At 36.9% G+C, this 7,137-nt stretch overlaps 1 non-coding gene across 1 annotated transcript; it reads right to left on the bottom strand.

Moving 5' to 3' along the window:
* Positions 1 to 4,943: 4,943 nt before the first annotated feature.
* Positions 4,944 to 5,047, bottom strand: LOC112314024 (U6 spliceosomal RNA). The gene has a single exon (XR_002975751.1). It is a non-coding gene; the product is annotated as a U6 spliceosomal RNA (small nuclear RNA).
* Between the last annotated feature and the right edge of the window lie 2,090 nt (positions 5,048 to 7,137).

Below are 7,137 nucleotides of genomic sequence, written 5' to 3'. Positions count from 1 at the left end.
TTAAAACTTGTGTATATGTTTTTTCATTAGCAAAATATTTTATTATACTTAAAATAGTAAGGAATGGTCCACCTAATTACCAATTATGATTAGATAGATATCACTGTAAGGCATGCTGACTCTAAGAAATATTTAAAGAAACACATTACAACGTTACAATACATCACTGGTGACAGTTTACACCAACTGAATCAATCTGTTAATGCTGGCGAGACGGTGGTGTCTTTATGGTGCATACTAGAAATGACGCATGTGCTCCTCCCCACACACCACAGTAAACAATATCGATAAAAAATGATGCAGTGTTTGAAGTAAAATATTATTCTACAAAACATTAATATTGTGTTTACCAGAATAATAATTGACAATGCCTTAGTTTCTAAATTTAAATAGAAGCCTAATTAAGTTAAAAATCAATTACTCAGTTGCACTGGCCACATTTTATCTGCTCAAAACCTACCTGCTATTAGTGGCTATTGTGTTAGACAATGCAGGTCGGAAAGTGGTGGTACTACACATATATTATATACATAATATTTAAAAGCATTGTTCTGATTTTCAACTGTGCTAAAATGTTATATATGTTGTTTTGGATTCAATCTTTATGTGCCCCCCAAATTCGTGTGTTACAACTCTACCCCATCTGTGATGTCATTAGGAGGTGGGACCTTTGAGAGGCAATTAGAATTAGTTGAGCTTCCTTGCTCTCTTTGCCCTCGGCTATGTGAAGATCCAAGGAGCAATGTGCAGATTTCAATTTGGAAGAGGTAGTCTACACCCTGACCACTCTGGCTCCATTATCTCAAAGTTCTAGCTTCCAAATTGTGAGAAAGAAATTTTCGTTGTTTATAAACCACCTAGTCTATGGTATTTTGCTAGAGTAGCCCAAACTAAAAATATGCATATGTATGTATTATATGTGTATGTGAATAAATACACACACATATATATATAATTTCATTAAAAACAATTAAAATCTACTTACTACTGCTATAGATTCATGCATTTTAAGACAGCAGATTATACTAAGTTTGAAAGCATATAGTGATATTTATTTTTCATTACATAATTTTTAAAACTATACTACAGATACTGTACATATGAGGAGAAATACAGTAATATTTAATTAGAAAAAATAGCTTGCTTATATAATCCAAAAACCACATTGACAGCATAGAATATATCCTATCAGAGAAAGGAGTTGATCACTAATCTTCTACACTTGCCTGGCTCTAGAAAAAAATATTATAAATACTAAATATTGATTGGATGATGTGTCAAGAAACTTTATGGGTGGAACTAAGGACTAGCTGTCATTTTTGTTTTTTTAAATAAAAATTTTAAAGCAACTTTTTTTTTTAAAGATGTTATTTATTTTTACAGACAGGGGGAGTGAGAAAGAAGGGAAGAAAAACATGAATGTGTGGTTGCCTCTTGAGCTCCCCCTACTGGGGATCCGGCCTGCAACCCAGGCAGGTGCCCTGACTGGGAATTGAACCAGTGGCCCTTTGTTTCGCAGACTGGCACTCAATCCACTGAGCCACACCAGCCAGGATAGCTGTGAGTTTTAAAGAACTTTGAAAACTCCACTCTGTATCTACATTTGTTGAGTAATTCCTTCAAATTCTATGATTTTGTGTGTGACAAAGTGATAGTTGTCTTAATTGCAAAACTGTTCAATAAAGGTTAACAGGTATTATTAGTAAACACGGTATGTTAAACTTTTTTTTTTCTGTTTGAGAAAAAAAGACAAAAATGACAGTCAAAACTTTTGTAGTTACATTTCCACAAAAATTAAACACAGTCTTCAGATCAGTCATGGCAATTTCAGCTGAAATATTTTTATAAGTGGATTGGCAATGTGCCTATTGTGTTACTACAAAAATTATTAATTATATACTTTAATTCAAAATAGCAATACTGAAACTGAAATCCTAATGGTGTTGATGAGATGCTGTGTTAGGGACACATTAACAGTCTAGAACTCAATCCATCTGAATGTTGAACAAAATAACTCAAGCTATAACTACATGACAGCTAACACTCATCCAGATCCTAACAAGTATCTGGATGTTTGGCACTGTATATGAAAGATCCAGATGGCTGACTAGGCTTCTCACTTTTCATTTGGAGGTTTTTCCCCAATTTCATTCAGTTTTAATGTTCACTCATGGAGACATAATTTTCTAGGATATTCATGTCTTCTGTTAACAGAACGTGAGTCATACTTGGGTATGCCATTTTTCAGCAAGTTAAAATAACATTAAATTACAATTAAATTTTATATTTGGGTGTTTATACATACTGTTAAACTTAACCTTGTGCTTATAATGACTTCAAAATGCCACTTGACACTGGTTCAGGGTAATATTCAGAGTCTCAAAGACAGTGGGCACTGAAGAAGTATTTGATTAATAAATAAAGATAATTCAAGATAGTTCCAAACAAAAATATAATTGGTAAAGTCTAGAGATCCTAACTTAAAGGGTAGAAACATAAAAATATAGAAAATTAATAAGATAGATGAAAGAAATCAAAACGGTTGAACTACCAAGTAATATGCAGGGATGTTATTTAGTCTGGTTTGCATGATTTGTCTGTATGGCTATTCTAATGATCAATTTTGGACACTTTGTGTTGTGAGGCAGCGGGCAGAGAGTGAAATACAGCAATCTGAGGGTATTTCGCTTTACCTTCTGGAGTGCTGGCTGACAGCAGCTGGATTGGGATTTTTTTAAAAAACGTATGACATGAAATGTTAACAGTTTATAAATATTATTTTTCATGGGAATAGGAGTGATTGAAAGGCAGCTCCCTTTTCTGTCAAAAGCTATTAAACTGGGGATGTGTTAATAAGTAAGTTCCAATGCTAACAAAATGTAGAAATCCTAGTTTAGCTTATTGAATGGGCCGTGGAATCAGGAAACCAGGTTCTGGACAAGCCATTAAATATTTCTAGGCTTCAGTTTCCTTGTCATCTCTAACACATACTTAGGAAGTATGAATATACAACATGTGCCAATCAAGCATCCGTGAAAGTTCTTTAAACAAATCCAGGATTCAAGTGTAAGATGTCTGTCATTATAGAAGATCGTATAGCTTTCTGAGCTGGAGAGCTCACCGAATCTCCCTCCAGGTTAGTACTGTGATGACAAGCAGAGAAGTTTGCATCCCCTGGAGGCCACCTCTATGCAAATTACATGCTGCTACGTAAGTAAGCATCAGCAGCCTTCACGCAGAATGGCGGCCAATGGTGAGCTGCTGATTGCTAGTTCTATCCAGCCAAAGGCAAGCTCGCAGAACAAATCATAGTACTTGCCTCTCATTGGATGCTTTACCTCCCATCTCACAATTTTGTTTTGTTAATGATTCATTGACACCTCTTGTTAGCTCCTGAGGTTTGGAGTTGCCTTATTGACAGCCAAGAATTCCACATTTCAATTATTTTGGCTGTTAACTCCCCACACGTGTTTTTGGCATTGTTAACTGAGGAAAGGAAGAAGTACAACGTGTGCAGCAATTAAATCAGCACTGTAGAAAGTAGTGTATGGCTCTTTAATTGATGACCATTGAAATCACTGATTTTCTCATCAGCGGGCTGTGTAGCAAATGCAAGCTGTTATTTAAAGACACTTAATAAAGATCCTAAAAGTTCATATTCTTTAAAAGTGAAAGTAGATTCTATAAAATTTGAAAACAAACAAGTAGAATCATTGGAGACTCAAGAACAAATGCAAAAAGTAACATGCCTCTGGTGTTTTCCAGCAGCAAGAAGAAAAATTCATAGAGCAATACAAGTGATAAATAATAACTAAGATCATTTTGTATTAAAATGATTAGGTTTGGGTTCAATAATCAAGAAAGTGACCTGTCCAAATTAGCTAATCTTTATTAACTGGTTAATTAAAACAAGAAAATAATCACACTTATAAAATTTTCATTTCAAAAAAAATGTTGAATTGTCATAATAACATTCACCCAATCATGTGAGGCTTGATCCATTGCCTCTCACATGCCTCTTGCATGCCTCTCAGTCACCGACTGGGAATCTAACTGGTGACCTTTCGCTTTACAGGAAGATATCCAACCAAATGAGCCACACTGCTCAGGGCTTAAGGCCATTTTTATTAGACAACCCTTTGTGATTCCCTGATTCTTCAAAGGAAGAACTAGCCATATTCCTCTTATGTGTTCCATTGTACATTGTAATCATTTTCTGCATCTACTTATTTTCGTTTCTATCATATTTTTCATTGAGTGCACACACACACACAACCCCCAGAATTATCTTCTGGAGGGCATGTAGTACAGGCTTGTCCTGCTAGGTGAGTGTTGTAGGAAACCACCTGAATCAGTGTACCAACTGGTGTCATTGTGAGAGGCTGCGTTTGACTTTAGTGAATTTTATTTGAAGACTCTTGCAAGGCATTTGCCCATTTCATGATGGGTGATTTGTGAGTGCACCTGCCCACACTGCAGTAAGTGTTCAGCAGTTTTTGATCAAAACCGGCATGATCCCCATGCCCCTTGCTCCCTATTCATCCAATCTTGCCCTGAGTGACTTTTTTTCCCCCCCTGGATGAAAAAATTCCCAAAGGGAGATGTTTTGCTGATGTAGAAGAGCTGAAACAAACAAACAAAAAAAGGCAGAAGCACTAAAAGGCATCAATATCGATGAGTTCAAAAACTGTTTTGATCAGTGGGAAAAACTTCTCGATGGGTGTATTTCATCAAATGGAGAGGACGTCGAAGGTGACTGAAGTTTAAACATGTAAGAAAAATACACAATTTTTTATAAATCAATTACAGGGTTTTTGTGTCACCCTTCATATTTAGAGGCAATAAAAGATAAGGAGCAAATTAGAGACTGAGAAGTCCTTGTCCTCCCAAAGTTTATGAGGCTCTCTGATTTCATTTATTTTATTTCATTATTTCTCTTTTTAAAATATGGAACACGCTTCACAGATTTGGGTGTCATCCCTGCACAAGGGACATGCTAATCTTCTCTGTACTGTTCCAGTGTTAGTGTACCCACTGCCCAGGGGGGCCCAGGCTCTGTTGCCTTAGAGAGCAGTTTCAGGGGTGGCTGTGATATGTGTCCTATGTCATGGGTTGATGTGGAAATGGATGTCAGGTACTAGGGATATGTAGCACAGAGTCATTCTCCAATAAAATGTTGCTGTAAATAGAAGGGGAAATGGAGTGACACCTAGGAGTTCAGGGTGTTTTGAGAGAGGCATACATAACCTTAAGTAAGAAGTTTCTGACCACGATGTTGTGTTTTACATTGTACGTTTCTATCTGCTCCTTTTTAAATTTAATTTGCTAGTCGGTTTTCCTAGAGAGACAGATTATTTTCATTTTCAGTCGTATTTTTTTCTCTACTAGCTCTTTGAGAGATTTTCCACACCAATGGTTTTCTTCGATATTAACTTCATTTGAAAAAATCTGTCTTAAATTTTAGTTCTTGATCCTATACTGCTTCTATTTTAGAGTTAGAACATTTCTTCTTGGAAAATATTTTGGCAGTACTCATTTAACACTTACGAAACAGAATCACCATTTCTGTGTGAGATACTTGACCCACTGCCCGCGTCGCATTCCTGGTTTTGGAATGATGACCATCTCTTCGCTCACATCAAGTCCCTAGGTTCTATCTGTGCTTCACAAGGTCTTTCCATCTGCGCCATTCTTTCTCTTTTTATTGTCACTATCCCAGTTAGTTTCTTGTCATCCTTGTTGGGATATTGCACTTACCTCTCTGACAGCAATGTCGAAAAATAATTTCAAATATTTCTTAGTCTCCAATGCATTATTTTGAGTATATCTCTTCTTTACTGAACCTTTGAATGGAGACTATTTACACTACTCTGTATGTTAAGACTGCTCTCCCAAAATGTGAATTAGATCCAAAGATGGGAAGGGGTTTGATGTGTGACCTTCTTAGGAAACTATAATGGCCTGCAGGCAGAGAATTAGGTCTCTGGGATTAAAACAACTCAGAGGTCAAATACGCATCTATTTAAAAGAAAAAAAAATTGTCTTAGTAGCATCATTGATCTGTGAGTACATTCCTAGGGACAAATGATTTCTTCAGTTGGTAACCAGATATAACCTATTTGGTTTGTTCATCAAAAACTGCCAGACTAGCCTCACCATTAAGAAAAAAATGGTTAAGGTGTAGCTGTGAGTATGTCAGCCTGGCACTTCCCCCTTCACCATTTTAAGTTCCTATTTGTGATCCCCAATCCACAGTACTCTGAATTTAGCTTCCAGAATATCTGCCCAAACAAGCCTATATCTAGTTCTAGCCACCTGCTCTCCATTCCTACTATTTTCTTTGAACTTGAACTACAACATCGACTCTTTCTAGGATGTTCATTCTGAAGGCCCTCGGACTTATACAGCAAAATTCACTTGACTCTGTCTGCAGACTGCTGGTCTACCCCATGGATTTTGGATTTGCAATCCTCAATATTGAGAACACACACACACACACACACACACACACACACACACATCTTCCTGGTCTCTTTTCTCTAGAGAACTGTGACTAATACACTGAGCAAGAGATGTTGCCTCCTATCAGGTAATATTATGTACAGGTCAAGTTACATGCAGGGGGCCCATTCTAATCTGTTCTAGGGCAATGGTCACAAGATCAAGCATGGAAGTCAAACATTTTTTACATTAATATTTGCAGCACTTATTTTTTTGGCCTTGCTTTTTGTAATCCATCTTGCACATTGCAGCCAGGGGATCTTTCTGAAAGCATGAATGTGATGATGTTATTACCTTCTTTTGTAAAATTCTTTAATTAACATCACATAACCTTCCCTGAAAGTCAAACTGAGAATGCCCTACATGGCCTGTCTTTCTGTCTCCTCCTCTCATATCCCATGACCCAGCCAAGGTGAACCACCTGTGGGGGTGTGCAAACATCTACCCTGTCTTCTCTCGTAAACCTTCTTATCTTTAAGCTGTTGATTTTGCTGGAATACGCTCCCTAATTTTTTACCTGGTTAGCACCTACTTATCTTTCAATTCACATTTCAAGCCCTCCAAATGCTCCCCTTTCCTACTTGGGTTGGCTAAGATTGACCATTTTCTACTCTGGGCCCTCCTAGAGAAGTTTTA

Source organism: Desmodus rotundus, chromosome 13 (genome assembly GCF_022682495.2).
Source record: "Desmodus rotundus isolate HL8 chromosome 13, HLdesRot8A.1, whole genome shotgun sequence".
NCBI lineage: Eukaryota > Metazoa > Chordata > Mammalia > Chiroptera > Phyllostomidae > Desmodus > Desmodus rotundus.
The sequence above is the reverse complement of the archived record's forward strand: the minus strand, read 5'-3'. Positions and strand labels throughout refer to the sequence as shown.